At 53.0% G+C, this 21,362-nt stretch overlaps 1 long non-coding RNA gene across 1 annotated transcript in view; it reads left to right on the top strand.

The window, feature by feature from the left end:
* The window catches only part of LOC138855092 (uncharacterized), an 89,488-nt gene extending 79,456 nt beyond the window's left edge, over window positions 1-10,032 (top strand). Inside the window, exons 3-5 of the long non-coding RNA XR_011394244.1 lie at window positions 4,367-4,442; window positions 9,127-9,237; window positions 9,866-10,032. This is a non-coding gene — a long non-coding RNA (uncharacterized lncRNA). The remainder of the gene's footprint in view (window positions 1-4,366; window positions 4,443-9,126; window positions 9,238-9,865) is intronic.
* Window positions 10,033-21,362: the final 11,330 nt, after the last annotated feature.

The raw sequence follows: 21,362 nt of genomic DNA on the forward strand, positions 1-21,362 counted from the left end.
CTGGGTTATCCTGGGTTATCCTGGGTTATCCTGGGTTATCTGGGTTATCCGGGTTTTTCCCTGGGTTTTTCTGGGTTATCCGGGTTTTTCCTGGGTTATTTTTAAATTAATTCTGGGTTACCCTTGGTTATTCTGGGACCCAAATTTTATTCTTTATTCGGGGTTTTACCCGGGTTTTATTCTTTTTTCCCTGGGTTATCCTGGGTTATTCTTGTTACCCTGGGTTATTCTGGGTTATCCTGGGTTATTCGGGGTTATCCTGGGTTACCCGGGGTTATTGGGTTATTCGGGGTTTATCCTGGGTTTTTCTGGTTTTATCCGGGGTTATTCTGTCCGGGTTATCCTGGGTTTTTCCCTTTATCCGGGGTTTTCCCTGCATTTCCCAAGGTTTTTCCGGGGAATCCGGGCCCATTCGGGGTTAAAAAAATTTTTTATTCTTTTTTACCCCAAATTTTATTCGGGGTTTATCCTGGGTTATTCTGAGATCCTGGGTTATTTTGTTACCCCTTTTTTTTAAATTTATCCTGGGTTATTGGGTTATCATGTTTTTTCTGGGTTTTTTCCCTTTATCCGGGGTTTTTTTGGGTTACCCCGGGGTTTTTTTGGGGATCCTGGTATCCTCGGTTTCTGGGTTACCCTTTGGTTTTCTGGGTTACCCCAGGTTATTGGGGAAAATCCTGGGTTGTTCTGGGTTATCCTGGGCTATTCTGAGTTATCCTGGGTTATTTTGGGTTATCCTGGGTTATTCTGAGTTATCCTAGGTTATTCTGTGTTATCCTCAGTTATTCCCGGGTTTTCCGGGGTGTTATTCTGAGTTACCCTTTGGTTTTCAAATTCCCTTTTTTATTCTGGTTTATCCTGTTTTATTCTGGGTTACCCTGGGTTTTTGGGGGTTTCGGGGTTTTATTCTGGGTTATCCTGTTTTATTCTGGGTTTATCCTGTGTTATTCTGGGTTATTCTGGGTTATCCGGGGCCCATTCTGGGTTATCCCTATTCTGGGTTACCCCAATTTTCGGGGTTTTCCCGGGGTTATTCGGGGGTTTATCCTGGGTTATTCTGGGTTACCCGGGGTTATTCTGGGTTATCCGGGGTTTTTTCCTGGTTTATCCTTTTTGGGGGTTATCCGGGGCTATTCGGGGTTTTCTGGGATCCTGGGTTATTCTGGGCTTCCTGGGCTATTTTTGGGTTATCCTGTGTTTTCTTTTTATCCTCCCCATTTCCACAACATTCTGGGGTTATCCTGGGTTATTCTGAGTTATCCTGTGTTTTCGGGGTTTTTCCCTTGTTTATTCGGGGTTTTCCTGGGTTGCCGGGTTATCCCGGGTTATTCGGGGCCCAATCCGGGGTTTATTCTGGGGTACCCTGGTTTCTGGGTTACCTGGGTTGTTCTGGGTTATCCGGGGTTTCCCGGGGTTATCCTGGGTTTCTGGGGTACCCCAAATTTTTCCCGGGTTATCCTGGCCATTGCCATCCTGAGTTACCCCAATATTCGGGGTTTTCCCAAAAAGGGTTACCCTGTTTTTATTCCCGGTTTTTGCGGATTTTCCCTTGGAGTTACCCGGGGGTTATTCGGTTTATTCGGGGTTTTCCTGGGTTATTCGGGGTTATCCGGGGGTTTTCGGGGTTATTTTGGGGTTTTTGGGGGTTATCCTGGGTTTTTCCCCTTTTATTTTTGGGTTTACCCCTGGTATCCTGGGTTTTACTGGGTTATCCTGGGTTATTCTGGACCCAAATTTTTGAGTTTTTTGGGGTTATCCTGTGTTATTCTGGGTTATCCGGGGTTATTCTGGGTTTCCCTGGGTTTTTTGGGTTATCCTGGGTTATTCTGGGTTATTTGGGTTTTGGGGGTTGTCCTGGGTTATTCGGGTTATCGGGTTATTCTTTTCCTGGGTTATTCCGGGTTTTTTCCCCAAGTTATCCTGGGTTATTCGGAATCCGGGGTTTTTCCGGGTTATTCGGGACCCTAGGTTTTTTGGTTATCCGGGGTTTATTCTGGGAAATCCTGGTTTTTTATTCTGAGTTATCCTGGGTTATCCCAAAGGTTTTTAAAAAGATCCGGGGTTTAAAATTCTGGGTTATCCGGGTTACCCTTACCCTTGAGTTATTCGGGGTTATCCTGGGTTATTGGGGGTTTATCCGGGGTTATTCGGGGTTATCCGGGGTTTTCGGGTTACCCGGGGCTTTCGGGGTTATGCTGGGTTATCCTGGGTTTTCTGGGTTATCGGGGGTTATTCTGGGTTATCTTGGGTTATTCTGGGTTTGGCTATTCGGGGTTTTCCCTGGGTTATTGGGGGTTTTATCCTGGGTTTTCTTGGTTATTCTGGGTTACCCGGGGTTTTTTATTCGGGGTTTACCCGGGGGCCCTTTTCCCGGGGTTATGCGGGGTTATTCTGGGAATTTCCAATCCTGGGTTTTCTTTTTACCCTGGGTTATCCTGGGTCTTTCCCAATTACCCCGGGTTATTCTGGCCCATTCGGGGTTTACCCTCGATTATTCTGGGTTTTTCCCGGGAAATTCTGGGTTATCCTGGGTTATTCTGGGTTATTCTGGGTTACCCTGGGTTTTCTGGGTTACCCCTTGGTTTTTCCCAATTTATCGGGGGTTATCCGGGGTTATTCTGGGTTTTCGGGGTTTTATTTAAGGGGAATTCTGGGTTATCCGGGGTTATTCTGGGTTATTCTGGGTTTTTTTATGGGTTATTCGGGGTTTACCCCTGGGTTATTCTTTACCCTTTGGGTTTTATTCGGGGTTTTTTGGGGTTTTCCCTGGGTTATTTGGGAACCTGTTTTTACCCTGGGTTATTCTTTACCCTTTACCCCGGGTTTTTCCCAAATTTTACCCCTTTATTCGGGTTATTCTGGTTTACCCCCGGGGTTTCGGGGATTCTTTTCCTGGGTTTCCTTTTTTCCCTTTACCCTGTGTTATTTTTGCCTTATTCTGGTTTATTCGGGGTTTTCCCCTGGGTTATTATGGGTTATTCTTGGTTATCCGGGGTTATTCGGGGTTTTAATTCGGGTTTTATTCTAGGTTATTCGGGGTTATCCTTGGTTATTCTGGGTTTTTTGGGTTGCCCTAATATAGGGGTTTATTCGGGTTATGCTAATTCCTGGGTTACGCTTGGTTATCTTGGGTTATCCTGGGTTTTGGGGGTTACCCCGGGTTTCTGTTTTGCCCTGGGTTATGCTGTGTTATCCTGGGTTTTCTGGGTTTTTTGGGGTTATTCTGGATTATTCGGGTTTTTCCCCGGGTTATTCGGGGCCCATTCTGGGTTTATGGTTATCCTGGGTTATTCTGGGTTACCCTTTGGTTATTCTGGGTTCCTGTTTTACCCGGGGGGTTTTATCCTTGGTTATTCTGGGTTATCCTCTTTTTATTCTGGGTTTATCGGGGTTTTATGCTGGGTTATCCGGGGAATGTTTTGGGTTATCCGGGGATCCTTTTGTTTATGCTGGGTTACCCCTTTTCCCTGGGTTATGCGGGGTTATCCGGGGTTACCCGGGGTTTCCCTTTATCCTGGGTTATCCGGGGTTGGGTTACCCTTTAAAATCCTGGGTTTTGCGGGGTTTACCCGGGGGTTTACCCTGGTTATGCTGTTATCCTGGGTTTCCTTTTTATCCTGGATTATGCTTTTATTCTGGGCCCCCCGGTTATGCTTTATCCGGGGTTATCCGGGGTTACCCCAATGCTGGGTTATTTTGGGGTTATGCGGGGTTACCCGGGTTATGCGGGGTTTATCCGGGGGTTTACCCGGGGTTATGCTTTTCCGGGGTTTTTCGGGGTTTCTGGGTTACCCTGGGTTATCCGTTTATCCTGGGTTTGTGGGTTATCCGGGGTTATCCGTTATGCGGGGTTACCCGGGGTTTATCCTGGGTTACTGGGTTATTTTGGGTTTTGGCTGGGTTATCCGGGGTTTTGCTGGGTTTATCCGGGTTATGCTGGGTTTCCTGGGTTTCCTGGGTTATGCTGGATTATCCGGGGTTATCCGGGGTTACCCTGGGTTATACTGGGTTATCCCCAATTATAAATTTATCCGGGGGTTTGCGGGGTTATCCGGGGTTATCCTGGGTTGTCGGGTTATCCTATGCTGGGTTATCCTGGGTTATCCTGGGTTATCCTGGGTTATGCTGGGTTATGCTGGGTTATCCTGGGTTATGCTGGGTTATGCTGGGTTATCCTGGGTTATGCTGGGTTATCCTGGGTTATCCTGGGTTATGCTGGGTTATGCTGGGTTATCCTGGGTTATCCTGGGTTATGCTGGGTTATCCTGGGTTATGCTGGGTTATCCTGGGTTATGCTGGGTTATGCTGGGTTATGCTGGGTTATCCTGGGTTATCCTGGGTTACTAATGTCTGTTTTTATACTCAGGTGTGGACATGACCGTCACCTACACCAAGAAAGTCACTAACACGAGCTTTTGTGGTTTCTCAAAGTTATTGTTCAGGTGAGTGATGTACACCTGCCACCACACCTGTAACCTCACACCTACCACCACAACTGTAACCTCACACCTGCCACCACACCTGTAACCTCACACCTGCTACACTACCTGTTACCTCACACCTGCCATCACACCTGTAACCTCACACCTACCACCACACCTGTAACCTCACACCTGCCACCACACCTGTAACCTCACACCTACCACCACACCTGTAACCTCACACCTGCCACCACACCTGTAACCTAACACCTGCTTCACTACCTGTTACCTCACACCTGCCATCACACCTGTAACCTCACACCTACCACCACACCTGTAACCTCACACCTGCCACCACACCTGTAACCTCACACCTGCTACGCTACCTGTTACCTCACACCTGCCATCACACCTGTAACCTCACACCTACCACCACACCTGTAACCTCACACCTGCCACCACACCTGTAACCTCATACCTGCTACACTACCTGTTACCTCACACCTGCCACCACACCTGTAACCTCACACCTACCACCACACCTGTAACCTCACACCTGCCACCACACCTGTAACCTCACACCTACCACCACACCTGTAACCTCACACCTGCCACCACACCTGTAACCTCATACCTGCTACACTACCTGTTACCTCACACCTGCCATCACACCTGTAACCTCACACCTGCTTCCACACCTGTAACCTCACACCTGCCACCACACCTGTAACCTCACACCTGCCACCACACCTGTAACCTCACACCTGCCACCACACCTGTTACCTCACACCTGCCTCCACACCTGTAACCTCACACTTGCCACCACACCTGTAACCTCACACCTGCCACCACACCTGTAACCTCACACCTGCTACCACACTTGTAACCTCACACCAGCCTCCACACCTGTAACCTCACACCTGCCACCACACCTGTAACCTCACACCTGCTACCACACCTGTAACCTCACACCTGCTACAACACCTGTAACCTCACACCTGCCACCACACCTGTAACCTCACACCTGCCACCACACCTGTAACCTCACACCTGCTACCACACCTGTAACCTCACACCTGCTACCACACCTGTAACCTCACACCTGCCACCACACCTGTAACCTCACACCTGCCACCATACCTGTAACCTCACACCTGCTACCACACCTGTAACCTCACACCTGCTACCACACCTGTAACCTCACACCTGCCACCACACCTGTAACCTCACACCTATCACCACACCTGTAACCTCACACCTGCTACTACACATGTAACCTCACACCTGCTACCACACCTGTAACCTCACACCTGCCACCACACCTGTAACCTCACACCTGCCATAACACCTGTAACCTCACACCTGCCACCACACCTGTAACCTCACACCTGCTACACTACCTGTTACCTCACACCTGCTACACTACCTGTGACCTCACACCTGCTACACTACCTGTTACCTCACACCTGCTACACTACCTGTTACCTCACATCTGCTACACTACCTGTAACCTCACACCTGCTACACTACCTGTTACCTCACACCTGCTACACTACCTGTAACCTCACACCTACTACACTACCTCTTACCTCACACCTGCTACACTACCTCTTACCTCACACCTGCTACACTACCTGTTACCTCACACCTGCTACACTACCTGTTACCTCACACCTGCTACACTACCTGTTACCTCACACCTGCTACACTACCTGTAACCTCACACCTGCTACACTACCTGTTACCTCACACCTGCTACGCTACCTGTAACCTCGCACCTGCTACACTACCTGTAACCTCACACCTGCTACACTACCTGTTACCTCATACCTGCTACACTACCTGTAACCTCGCACCTGCTACACTACCTGTAACCTCACACCTGCTAAACTACCTGTTACCTCACACCTGCTACACTACCTGTTACCTCACACCTGCTACACTACCTGTTACCTCACACCTGCTACACTACCTGTTACCTCACACTTGCTACACTACCTGTTACCTCACACCTACTACACTACCTGTTACCTCACACCTGCTACACTACCTGTAACCTCACACCTGCTACACTACCTGTTACCTCACACCTGCTACACTACCTGTTTCCTCACACCTGCTACACTACCTGTTATCTCACACCTGCTACACTACCTGTTACCTCACACCTGCTACACTACCTGTTACATCACACCTGCTACACTACCTGTTACCTCACACCTGCTACACTACCTGTACCCTCGCACCTGCTACACTACCTGTAACCTCACACCTGCTACACTACCTGTTACCTCACACCTGCTACACTGCCTGTAACCTCACACCTGCTACACTACCTGTTACCTCACACCAGCTACACTGCCTGTTACCTCACACCTGCTACACTACCTGTAACCTCACACCTGCTACACTACCTGTTACCTCACACCTGCTACACTACCTGTAACCTCACACCTACTACACTACCTCTTACCTCACACCTGCTACACTACCTCTTACCTCACACCTGCTACACTACCTGTTACCTCACACCTGCTACACTACCTGTTACCTCACACCTGCTACACTACCTGTTACCTCACACCTGCTACACTACCTGTAACCTCACACCTGCTACACTACCTGTTACCTCACACCTGCTACACTACCTGTAACCTCGCACCTGCTACACTACCTGTAACCTCACACCTGCTACACTACCTGTTGCCTCACACGTGCTACACTACCTGTAACCTCACACCTGCTACACTACCTGCAATCTCACACCTGCTACACTACCTGTAACCTCGCACCTGCTACACTACCTGTAACCTCACACCTGCTAAACTACCTGTTACCTCACACCTGCTACACTACCTGTTACCTCACACTTGCTACACTACCTGTTACCTCACACCTACTACACTACCTGTTACCTCACACCTGCTACACTACCTGTTACCTCACACCTGCTACACTACCTGTTACATCACACCTGCTACACTACCTGTTACCTCACACCTGCTACACTACCTGTACCCTCGCACCTGCTACACTACCTGTAACCTCACACCTGCTACACTACCTGTTACCTCACACCTGCTACACTGCCTGTAACCTCACACCTGCTACACTACCTGTTACCTCACACCAGCTACACTACCTGTTACCTCACACCTGCTACACTACCTGTAACCTCACACCTGCTACACTACCTGTTACCTCACACCTGCTACACTTCCTGTAACCTCGCACCTGCTACACTACCTGTAACCTCACAACTGCTACACTACCTGTTACCTCACACCTGCTACACTACCTGTAACCTCACACGTGCCTGTTACCTCACACCTGCTACACTACCTGTTACCTCACACCTGCTACACTACCTGTAACCTCACACCTGCTACACTACCTGTTACCTCACACCTGCTACACTACCTGTTACCTCACACCTGCTACACTACCTGTTACCTCACACCTGCTACACTACCAGTTACCTCACACCTGCTACACTACCTGTAACCTCGCACCTGCTACACTACCTGTAACCTCACACCTGCTACACTACCTGTAACCTCACACCTGCTACACTACCTGTTACCTCACACCTGCTACACTACCTGTAACCTCACACCCGCTACACTACGTGTTACCTCACTCCTGCTACACTACCTGTAACCTCGCACCTGCTACACTACCTGTAACCTCACACCTGCTACACTACCTGTTACCTCACACATGCTACACTACCTGTTACCTCACACCTGCTACACTGCCTGTAACCTCGCACCTGCTACACTACCTGTAACCTCACACCTGCTACACTACCTGTAACCTCACACCTGCTACACTACCTGTTACCTCACACCTGCTACACTACCTGTAACCTCACACCTGCTACACTACCTGTTACCTCACACCTGCTACACTACCTGTTAACTCACACCTGCTACACTACCTGTAACCTCGCACCTGCTACACTACCTGTAACCTTACACCTGCTACACTACCTGTTACCTCACAACTGCTACAGTACCAGTTACCTCACACCTGCTACACTACCTGTTACCTCACACCTGCTACACTACCTGTTACCTCACACCTGCTACACTACCTGTTACCTCACACCTGCTACACTACCTGTTACCTCACACCTGCTACACTACCTGTTACCTCACACCTGCTACACTACCTGTTACCTCACACCTGCTACACTACCTGTTACCTCACACCTGCTACACTACCTGTTACCTCACATCTGCTACACTACCTGTTACCTCACACCTGCTACACTACCTGTTACCTCACACCTGCTATACTACCTGTTACCTCACACCTGCTACACTACCTGTTACCTCACACCTGCTACACTACCTGTTACCTCACACCTGCTACACTACCTGTAACCTCACACCTGCTACACTACCTGTTACCTCACACCTGCTACACTACCTGTAATTACAATAATAATAATAATAATAATAATAATAATAATAATAATAATAATAATAATAATAATAATATTGATAACATTACTACTACTAATAATGGTAACAATAATAATAATAATGATAGTAATAATGATAGTGCTACTACTATTACTACTACTACTATTATTACTACTACTATTACTACTACTACTATTATTACTACTACTATTACTACTACTACTATTATTACTACTACTATTACTACTATTACTACTAATAATATTTTGGTACAGGTGGCGAGGCAGTGTATTCAAGTTAGTGTGGCCGGATATGGTGGTGTATGTCTTCCTATACTTCAGTTGTTCACTGCTGTATAGATTTGGCCTCAGCGACAGTGACAAGAGGTGAGTAACTTGTCCTGAAGGGCTCATGATTTCAGGGATTGGAGCTCCTCTTCTCTCCCTCTGATCAACTCTAATAGCTTCCTATATGGAGTTAGTGTTGCTTTACTCTGATGGTCTCCTAGAGAGGCAAGGTGGACCATGAGAGGAAACACTGTCACCAGCATTTACACAGTGGCTGTCTTCCCACCTCCAGAACTGTAACATCCTCACTCATCCTTCAGAGTGCAGGTACTGTACTTCCCACCTCCAGAACTGTAACATCCTCACTCATCCTTCAGAGTGTAGGTACTGTACTTCCCACCTCCAGAACTGTAACATCCTCACTCATCCTTCAGAGTGCAGGTACTGTACTTCCCACCTCCAGAACTGTAACATCCTCACCCATCCTTCAGAGTGCAGGTACTGTACTTCCCACCTCCAGAACTGTAACATCCTCACTCATCCTTCAGAGTGCAGACTCTGTACTTCCCACCTCCAGGACTCAAGTCCAGCTAACCAGTTTCACTGAGTCCCTCCATTAACTCAGGTCCTCACCAGTAACATAAGAACTCTAAGTATTAGGTCCTCTCCCTGGTTTACACTAATATTGACCTGTTTACCTGTTATTTACCTGTGGTTCTTGTTGCAGGGTGTTTGAGAAAGTGGCCATCTCTTGTGAATACTTCAGAAACGTTTTTCCAATCTCTTTCGTTTTGGGATTTTACGTGACTATCGTTGTACAGCGGTGGTGGGCCCAGTACATGCTCATCCCCTGGCCTGACACTGTCTGTATCTTCGTGGCTGCTTATATCAGGGGCCAGGTGAGTGTGTGAGGGCCACGTGAGTGTGTCAGTGGTCAGGCGAGTGTGTCTGTGGTCAGGCGAGTGTGTGAGGGTCAGGTGAGTGTGTCAGTGGTCAGGTGAGTGCGTCAGGGGTCAGGTGAGTGTGTCAGGTGCCAGGTGTGTGTGTCAGAGGTCAGCTGAGTGTGTGAGGAGCAAGGTGTGTGTGTCAAGGGCCAGGTGTGTGTGTCAGGGGTCAGCTGAGTGTGTGGAGCAAGGTGTGTGTGCCAGGGCCCTGACCCCTGAGTAATGTTCACCGTCACTCAGAGGTCAGGTGAGTGTGTCAGTGGTCAGGTGAGTGTGTCAGGGGTCAGGTGAGTGTGTCAGGGGCCAAGTGAGTGTGTCAGGGGTCAGGTGAGTGTCTCAGGGGTCAGGTGAATTTGTCAGGGGTTAGGTGTGTCAGGGGTCAGGTGTGTCAGGGGTCAGGTGTGTCAGGGGTCAGGTGTGTCAGGGGTCAGGTGTGTCAGGGGTCAGGTGTGTCAGGGGTCAGGTGTGTCAGGGGTCAGGTAATTATCATTAATTAAAAATACTGACAGCTTAATAAATAAGAGAACACCTGAGGTTCACAGTACTCAGCCAGGGTTCACAGTACTCAGCCAGGGTTCACAGTACTCAGCCAGGGTTCACAGTACTCAGCCAGGGTTCACAGTACTCAGCCAGGGTTCACAGTACTCAGCCAGGGATCACAGTACTCAGCCAGGGATCACAGTACTAAGAACCAGGGCTCACACGGTACTTAGTACCAGAGTTAAAACAGCACTTAGGGTTGACACAGCACTCAGGGTGAGACACAGCACTCAGGGTTGAGGGTTGCCCCACAACCTCAGGGGTGAGACACAGCACCCCAGGGTTACAAACCTCAGGGTTGACACAACCCAAGGGGTGAAAAACCTCGGGGTGACAAAACACCGGGGTTGACACAACACTCGGGGTTGAAAAACACTGGGTTGCCCCTCAGGGTGAACACAGCCCAGGGTTTTGGGGCACCCAGGTTGCACACCCGGGGTTGACCCCCGGGGTAACCCCCAGGGGACCGCCCGGTGACACAACACCGGGGTTGACACAACCCAAGGGCCAAAACACCGGGGGAACAACCCCCCGGGGTTGACACAACACTCGGGGTGAGACACAACCTCAGGTTGACACAACACTCAGGGGACACACCTCGGGGTGAGACACAACACTCAGGTGGCCAACCCGGGTTGACACACCCAGGGGGACAACACCAGGGGAGACCCCTCAGGGTTTGACACAACCTAGGTGCCCCACACCAGGGTGAGCCCCCAAAGGGGGAGACCACTGGGTGGACAAAACCTCAGGGTGAGACACAGCACTCAGGGACAAAACCCAGGGTGACACACACCGGGTGAGACACAACACCAGGGTAAACCCCAGCCCGGGTGAGACACAACACCAGGGTGAGACACATCGGGGTAAACACACCTCAGGGGTGAGACACAACCTCGGGGGTGAACACAACCCAGGGTGAGACAAAACCTCGGGGTGGCACAACCCGGGGTACACAACCCAGGGTGAGACCCAAACTCAGGGTACAACCCGGGGTTGACACAACACCGGGGTGAACAAAACCCAGGGTGAACAACCCGGGGGTGCACAACCCGGGGTGGACACAACACTCGGGGTGAGACACAACCTCGGGGTGAGACCCCCTAAAAGGGTGGACACAACACTCAGGGTGAACACAACCTAGGGGAGACCCCCAGGGGTTGACACAACCTCAGGGGGGGAAGCACAACACTCGGGGTGACACAACCTCGGGGACACAACACTCAGGGTGAGACAAAACCTCGGGGTTGACACAACACCAGGGTGAGACACACACTGGGGGTTAAACACAAAACCAGGGTGACACAACACCAGGGTGAGACAACCCCCGGGGTTGACAAAACACCGGGGTTAAACACAACACTCAGGGTGAGACACAAACCAGGGGTGGGAACAACACCCCCGGGGTTGCCAAACACCGGGGTGAACAACCCGGGTGAGAACAACACTCAGGTGACACAACACTCAGGGGACAAACACCGGGGGGCCAAAACCCAGGTGGACAAAACCTCGGGGTGAGACAAAACACCCCAGGGTTGACACAACCCAGGGTTGACAAAACACCCCAGGGTGGACACAACCCCAGGGGTTGACCACACTCAGGGTTGCCCAACACTCGGGGGTTGACACAACACTCGGGGTTTGAAAACCAAAACAAACACTCAGGTTGACAAAACCCAAAGGGTGAGACACAACACTCAGGTTGACACAACCCCAGGGTGAGCCCAAACCCCCGGGGTGGCACACCTCAGGGTGAGACCAACCTCAGGGGAACAACCTCAGGGGAGACACAACACTGGGGGGGTGAACACAACACCGGGTGAGACAAACCTCAGGGTGAGACACAACCTCAGGGTGAACAAACCCGGGGTGAGACACAACACTCGGGGTGAGACAAAACCTCGGGGTGGGGACAACCTCAGGGTGAAAAACCTCGGGGTGACACAACCTCAGGGTGACACAACACTCAGGGTGGAACCCCGGGTAGCCAAAACCCGGGGTTTGCCCCCTTGGGGGCAACACTCAGGGTGAGACAAAACCTCAGGGTAACAACACCGGGTTGAAAAACACTCAGGGGGGGCCAACCCAGGGGTTGACCCCTCGGGGCCCCGGGGTTACACAACCTCGGGGGTGAAACAACACTCGGGTTGACAAACCCCGGTGAGACACCACTCGGGGTTGCCAACCTCAGGGTTGACACAACACTCGGGGTTGACCAACCCAGGGGGCCAAACCTCGGGGTGAGACAAACACTCAGGGTGAGACACAACCTCAGGTTGCCCCAAAACATGGGTTGACACAACCCAGTGAACAAAAGGGGAAACCCAAACCTCGGGGTTTGCCAACCTCAGGGTGAGACAAACACTCGGGGGTAGACACAACACTCAGGGACAAACCCAGGGGACAAAACCTCAGGGACACAACCCGGGTAAAACAAACCCGGGGTGAGACCCCCCCAGGGTTGACAACACTCAGGGTGAGACCCCCCCAGGGTTGACACAACCTGGGTTTGACACAAACCAGGGTGAACACCAGGTGAGACACAACACCGGGGTGAGACACAACCCAGGGTTGCCCAAAAATCAGGTTGACCACAACCTCAGGGTAACAAAACCTCAGGGTTGACCCCAAACCAGGGTGAGACAAACCTCAGGGTTGACAAAACACTCGGGGTTGCCCAAACCTCAGGGGACACAACCCAGGGTTGACAACACTCAGGGTGAGACAAAACCCAGGGGAGACACAACACTCGGGGTGAGACCCCCAACCCCAGGGGGTTGACACAACCTCAGGGGGACAAAACACTTTAAAAGGGTTGACACAACCCAGGGGCAAACACTCAGGGGACCCACTCAGGGTTGACACAACCCGGGGGGCCACAACCTCAGGTTGACACAACCTCGGGGTTGCCAACACTCAGGGTTGACACAACACCGGGTTGACAAACCCGGGGTTGCCAAACACTCAGGGTTAAAACCCTCAGGGTTGACACAACCCAGGGTGGACACAACACTCGGGGTTGACACAACCCAGGGTGAGCCCCCAAAAACCCAGGGGGCCCCCCGGGTGAGACAAAACCTCGGGGTAAACCAACCTCGGGGTGAGACAAACCTCAGGGTAAACCCAAACCCAGGGTGACAAAACCTGGGTGAGACACAACCCAGGGTGAGACACAACACCAGGTGAACCCTCGGGGTGAGACCAACACTGGTAGACCCCCTAGGGTTGACACAACCCAGGGTTGACACAACACTCAGGGTTAAAAACTAAAGGGTTTGACACAACACTCGGGGTGGAACAACACCGGGGGTGGACACAACCCGGGGTGAGACAAACCTCGGGGTTGCCAAAACCCAGGGTTGACAAACCCAGGTGGCCCACCAAACACTCAGGTTGACACAACCCGGGGTTGAAAAAATGGGGTTGCCAAACACCCGGGGTTGACAAACACCGGGGTTGACCAACCTCGGGGTGGACCAACCTCAGGTTGCCCCAAACCTCAGGTGGAACAACACTCAGGGTTGACACAACCTCAGGGTTGACCAACCCGGGGACAAAAACACTCAGGGGTTGAACAACCCCAAAGGGTGAACAAAAATAGGGTTGCCCAAACCTCAGGGTTGACAAAACACTCAGGGTGGACAAAACCTCAGGGTTGACACAACACTCGGGGTTGACACAACCTCAGGGTTGACACAACACTCGGGGTGAGACAAAACACCGGGTGAGACACAACCTCAGGGTTGACACAACACTCAGGGTTGACAAAACACTCGGGGTGAGCCCAAACCTCGGGGTTGACACAACCTCAGGGTGAAAAGCACCGGGGTGAGCCCAAAACCTCAGGTTAACAACCTCAGGGTGGACACCACCGGGGTGGACCCCTCAGGGTGAACAACACTCAGGGGGGCCCAAAAAACCTCGGTTGACACAACCTCAGGTTGACAAACCCAGGGGACAAACACTCAGGGTGAGACACAACCCAGGGTTTGACCAACCTCGGGGTTGACACCACCAGGTAAACCAAAACACTCAGGGTAGACACAACACTCGGGGGTGAGACAAACACCAGGGTGAGCACAACCCAGGGTTTGACACAATCAGGGTAAACCCAAAACCTCAGGGGACACACCCCAGGTTGACCAACCTCAGGGTAGACAAAACACCGGGTGAGACACAACACTCAGGGTTGACACAACACTCGGGGAAAGACACAACACTCAGGGGGAACAAACACTGGGGGTTGACACAACCCCCGGGGTTGCCCTCAGGGTTGACAAAACCTCAGGGGAACACAAACTGGGTTGACAAACCTCAGGGTTGCCCAACCTCAAGTGAGCCCAAACACCAGGTTGACACAACACCCAGGGTTGCCCAAACCTCAGGGTGAACACAACACTCAGGGTGAGACACAACACTCAGGGTGGACACAACACTCAGGGTTGACACAACACTCAGGGGACAAAACCCAGGGTGAACCAACACTAGGTTGACACAACACCCCGGGTTGACCCCTCAGGGTTGACACAACACTGGGGTGAGACAAAACCTCAGGTTGACACACCTCAGGGTGAGACACAACACTCAGGGAGCCCAAAAACACTCAGGGTTGACACAACACTCAGGTGAACCCACTCGGGGTGAAACAACCTCAGGGTGGACAACACTCAGGGTGAGACAAACACCAGGGTGAAACCACTCGGGGTTCCCCAAACCTGGGTTGACACAACACTCAGGGGGACACAACACTGGGTGGCACAACCTCGGGGTGAGACACAACCTCAGGGTTGACACAACACCCCAGGGTGAGACACAACACTCGGGGTAAACACAACACCAGGGTAAACACCAGGGTGAGACCCCCTCGGGGTGAGAACAACCTCGGGGTTGCCCCTGGGGGACAAACCTCAGGGTGAGACACAACACTCGGGGTGAAACAACCTCAGGGTTGAAAAACCCCAAAGGGTGGACAAAACCTGGGGTGAGACAAAACCCTCGGGGTGAGAACACCAGGGTGGACCAACATGGGTTGACACAACCTCGGGGGACACAACCTCAGGGGTTGACACCCCAGGGTGAGACAAAACCCAGGGTTGCCCCCAAAACCCAGGTTGCCCAACCTCGGGGTGAGACCCCCCGGGGTTGACACAACACTCAGGTTGACACAACACCGGGGTTGCCCAAACCTAAAAGGTAAACCCAAACCTCAGGGGACCAACCCAGGGTTGCCCCTCAGGGTAGACCCACTCAGGTTGACACAACCTCAGGGTTGACACAACACTCAGGGTGAACACAACCCGGGGTTGCCCCAACCCAAGGGTTGACAAACACCAGGGTGGACCAAATGGGTGAAACCATCAGGGTGAGCCCAAAACCTCAGGTTGACACAACCTCGGGGTGAGACACAAACTCAGGGTGGAACAACCTCAGGGGAGACAAACCTCGGGTGAGACACAACCTCAGGGTGAGACACAACACCAGGGTGGCCAACCTCAGGGTGAGACCAACACTCAGGGTGAGACACAACACCAGGGTGAGACACAACCTCAGGGGAACCCAAACTCGGGGGTGAGACCCCCAGGGTTTGCCCAAACCCGGGGTGAACCCAAACTCGGGGGTGAGACACAGCCTCAGGGTTGACACAACACTCAGGGTGAGTAACCTCAGGGTTACCAACACCTCAGGGGGACACAAACCAGGGTAAACCCAACCCAGGTTGAACAACCCGGGTGAACACAACCCAGGGTGAGACACAACCTCAGTTGACAAACTCGGGGTGAACACAACCTCAGGGTGAGACCAACCTCGGGGTTGACACAACCTCAGGGTGAGACCAGCATCAGGGTTGACACAACCCGGGTTGAAAAAACCCAGGGTGAGACACAACACTCGGGGTGAGACAACATCAGGGGGAAAAACCACTCAGGGTGGAAGCCTCGGGGTTGAAAAACCCTCGGGGAAAAAAAACCCAGGTTGACCCCCTCGGGGTGAACAAAACACTCAGGGTAAACCCAAACACTCAGGGTTGACACAACCTCAGGGTGAGACACAACCTCGGGGTTAAAACATGGGGTGAACACAACACCAGGGTGAGAACAACACTCGGGTTGACACAACCTCGGGGTGAGACCCAAACTCAGGGTTGCCCAAACCCGGGGTGAACCCCCTCGGGGGTGAGACAAACCAGGGTGAGACACAACCCAGGGGAGACACAACACTCGGGTTGCACAACCTCAGGGTGAACACAACACTCGGGGTTGACACAACCTCAGGGTGAAACCAACACTCAGGGTTGCCAACACTCAGGGTGAGAAAAGCACTGGGTGGAAAAACACTGGGTGAAAAAACACCCCGGGGTGAGACCAACCTCGGGTGAGCCCAAAACACTCGGGTGGCACACTCAGGGTGAGCCCAGCACTCGGGGTGAGACCGGCACCAAGGGTTTGACAAACACTCGGGGTTGCACGCCCAGGGTGAGACACAGCACCAGGGTGAGACACAGCCTCAGGGTGAGACAAAACACTCAGGGTTGACACAACCCAGGGTTGACCAACCTCAGGGTAAACCCAAACCTCGGGGTTGACACAGCATGGGTGAGACAGCCCAGGTGAACCAGCACTCGGGGTGAGACAAACAAGGTGAGACACAACACTCGGGGTGAGACACACCGGGGGTGAGACACAACCTCAGGGGGAACCCGCCTCGGGGTGGAAAAACCACTCAGGGTTGACAAACCTCGGGGTTGCCAAACCTCAGGGTGAGACAAAACCCTCAGGGTGAGACCAACACTCGGGGTGAGCCCAAAACTCGGGGTGAGACACAACCTCAGGGTGAACACAACCTCATGCCCCACAACACTCAGGGTTGACCCCCCCAAAAACCCACTCATGAGACACAACACTCAGGGTGAGACAAAACACTGGGGTGAGACACAACACTGGGGTGGGGGCAAAACCTCAGGGTTTGACACACCTCAGGGTGACAAACCTCGGGTGAGACACAACCTCGGGTAGACAAAACTCAGGGTGAGACACAACACTCAGGGTTGACACAACACTCAGGTTGACACAACACTCAGGGTAAACAAACACTCGGGGGTGAGACACAACACTCAGGGGAACCCCCCAGGGGAACAAACACCAGGAAAGACAAAACCTCAGGGTGGCAAACACTCGGGGTTGCCCAAACCTCGGGGGAAACAGCACCGGGGTTGACACAACCTCGGGGTGAGACACAGCCCCCAGGGTTGAACACCCAGGGGGACAAACCACTCGGTGACACAACACCGGGGTGAGACACACCTCAGGGTGAACCAACACTCAGGGTGAGCCCAAACCCCCAGGGTTGCCAAACCCGGGTGAGACACAACACTAAAGGGTTGACAAACCCAGGGTGAACAAAACACTCAGGGTGAGACACAGCACTGGGTGGAACAACACTCGGGGTGAACAACACTCGGGGTGAGACACAACCTCGGGGTGAGACCCCCTAAAGGGTGAACCAACACTCAGGGTGAGACAAACACTAAAGTTGACACAACACTCAGGGTGCAAACACTCGGGGGTGAGACACAAACCGGGGGAGACAAAACCCAGGGTTGACCCCCCGGGTTGACACAACACCAGGTGAGACACAACCTGGGGTGAGAAAACACTCAGGTTGACACAACCTCATGAACACAACATCAGGGTTGACCCTCAGGGGAGACACAACATGGGGTTGACACACACCGGGTTGACACAACACCAGGGGAACAAACACTCGGGGTTGAACAACACTGGGTGGAACCCTGGGTTGACCCTCAGGTGAAAAAACCCACTCAGGGTTGCCAACACTCAGGGTGACACAACACTCAGGGTGAGAAAAACCCCTCGGGGTGAGACACAACACTCAGGGTTGACACAACAAAATGAGACACAACAAGGGTTGACCAACCTCGGGGTTTGACACAACCTCGGGGGTGGCACAACCTCAGGGGGGACAAAACACTCAGGGTGAGACCCCTCAGGTTGACAAAACCTCGGGGTGAGACACCACTCGGGGTTTGCAACACCAGGGTGAGCAAAACACCGGGGGCCCCAAAACACCGGGGCACAACCTAGAACCCCAGGTTGACCCCCAGGGGGCAAACACTCAGGGGACACAACACCCGGGTTGACACAACACCAGGGTTGACACAACACCGGGGTGAGAACCACCGGGGTTGACACAACACTCGGGGTGAGACAAACACCCGGGGTTGACAACCCGGGGAAACCCCCTCAGGTTGACAAAAACACCGGGGGAACAACACTCGGGGTGGGCCAACACCAGGGTTGCCAAAACCCTGGGGTTGACCCACTGGGGGAAAGCCCGCGCATGGGGGGCCCCCCGGTGAACCAACCTCAGGGTGAGACACAACTCGGGGTGAGACACAACCCCCAGGGTGAACACAACACTCGGGGGTAAGACACAACACTCGGGGTGAGACCAAACCTCGGGGTGAGACAAACCTGGGGGGGCACAACCCGGGGGGAGAAAACACTCAGGGGGGGCACAGCACCAGGGTGAGACAAAACCTCGGGGTTGCCCCAAAAGAGTTGACCGCACTCAGAGTTGCCCGCACTCAGGGTTGACAACCCGGGGTGAAACCCCGGGGGTGGACACCTCAGGGTTGACACAACACTCAGGGTGAGACACAACCCAAAGGGACAAGCCCAGGTTGACACGCCTCAGAGTTGACACAACACCGGGGAAAAGCCCAGAGTTGACACAGCACTCAGAGTTGACACACTCAGGTTGACAAAACACCGATTGACACAGCACCCCAGAGTTGACACAGCACTCAGGGGTTGACCCCTCAGGGTGAGACACAACCTCAGGGTGAGACCAAACCAGGGGACCAAACCTCGGGGTGAACCAACACTCAGGGTTGCACAGCACTCAGGGTGACACAGCACTGGGTTGACACAGCACTCGGGGTTGACACAACACCGGGTTGACCAGCACCCCAGAGTTGACACAGCACCAGGTTTTGACAGAACCCAGGGTTGACACACCTCAGGTTGACAAAGCACCAGGGGACCCACCCAGGGTGAGACAGCACTCAGGGTTACAGCACTCGGGGTTGCCCGCCTCGGGGGTGAACACAACCTCGGGGGTTGACAAAACCCAGGGGACAAGCCTCAGGGTTGACACACACTCAGAGTTGACAAACCCAGAGTTGCCGCACCAGGGTTGACACACCCGGGGGTTGACACAGCACCGGGTGAGACGCAAGGGTTGACAGCCTCAGGGTTGACACAGCACTCGGGGGGTGAACCGCCCCAATTGACACAACACCCAGAGTTGCCAGACTCAGGTGCACAGCACCAGGGTGGACACACCTGGTTTGGGGCCAAACTAGGGTGAGACAAACACCAGGTGAGCACAACCCCTAGGGTTGACACAGCACCGGGGGAGCCCACCTCAGGGTGAGACCCCAAAAAGGGTGAGACCAACCTCGGGGTGAGACACAACCTCGGGGGTGAGACACAGCACTCAGGTGAGACACAACCTCGGGTAGACCAACCTCGGGGTGGAACGCACTGGGTGAGACACAACACCAGGGTGAGAAAAGCACCCAGGGTGAGACACAGACTCGGGGTGAGACACACCTCGGGGTGAGACACAGCACTCAGGGTGAGACACACCTCAGGGTGAGACACAGCCTCAGGGTGAGCCCCAAGCACTCAGGTGAGACACAGCCCGGGGTGAGAAAAGCACTCAGGGTGAGACACAACCTGGGGGTGAACCCCTCAGGGTGAACCAACCTCGGGGTTGACACACCTCAGGGAGACCAACACCAGGGTGAGACACAGCACTGGGTTGACAAGCCCCAGGTGAGACACAACACTCGGGGGAACACACCCGGGGAGACACAACCCGGGGAACAAAACCCAGGGGGGCACAGCCTCGGGGGAACACACCTCAGGGTGGACCCGGCATGGGTGAACACAACACTCAGGGAGACCAGCCCAGGTGGACACAACCTCGGGGTGAGACACAACCTCAGGTGAGCACAGCACTCGGGGTGAGACAACCTAGAGGACACAGCACTCGGGGTGAACACAACCCGGGGGAGAAAAGCACCCAGGGTTGAACAACCTCGGGGTGAACACAACCTCAGGGTGAGACACAACCTAGGTGGCCAGCACTCAGGGTGAGACACAACCTCATGAGACACAACACTCGGGGTGAGACACAACCTCAGGGGGGGAACAACCTCAGGTGAGACACAGCACCAGGTGAGACAACCCGGGTGAGACACAGCCTCAGGGGCCCCCGGGTGAGACACAGCACTCGGGGTGAGAAAAGCATCAGGGTGAGACACAACACTCAGGGGAGACCGCCCAGGGTGAGACACAGACTCAGGGGAAAAAGCACTCAGGGTGAGACACAACCTCAGGGTGAGACACAGCACTCGGGGTGAGACAAAACCCTCAGGGTGAGACACAACCTCGGGTGGAAAAGCACCAGGGTGAGACACACCCCTGGGGCACTAAACCCAAACTCCACAGTCTTACAGGATGATCGTGGCCCCATAGGATCCTTCCCAGTACATCAACGGCGTTCCTTTCCCTTTCCCAGAATCCCCCCCAGAGTCGCCAGAAGATTCTCCACTTACCAGAACTACATTGATGGAGGCAGCTCTTCATTACCTATAATTAACCTCCCTCTAATTACCTCCAGTTACTGTATAATTACGTCTGGGGAAAAAAC

The sequence above is a fragment of the Cherax quadricarinatus genome, chromosome 81 (genome assembly GCF_038502225.1).
Source record: "Cherax quadricarinatus isolate ZL_2023a chromosome 81, ASM3850222v1, whole genome shotgun sequence".
NCBI classification, from domain to species: Eukaryota; Metazoa; Arthropoda; class Malacostraca; order Decapoda; family Parastacidae; genus Cherax; species Cherax quadricarinatus.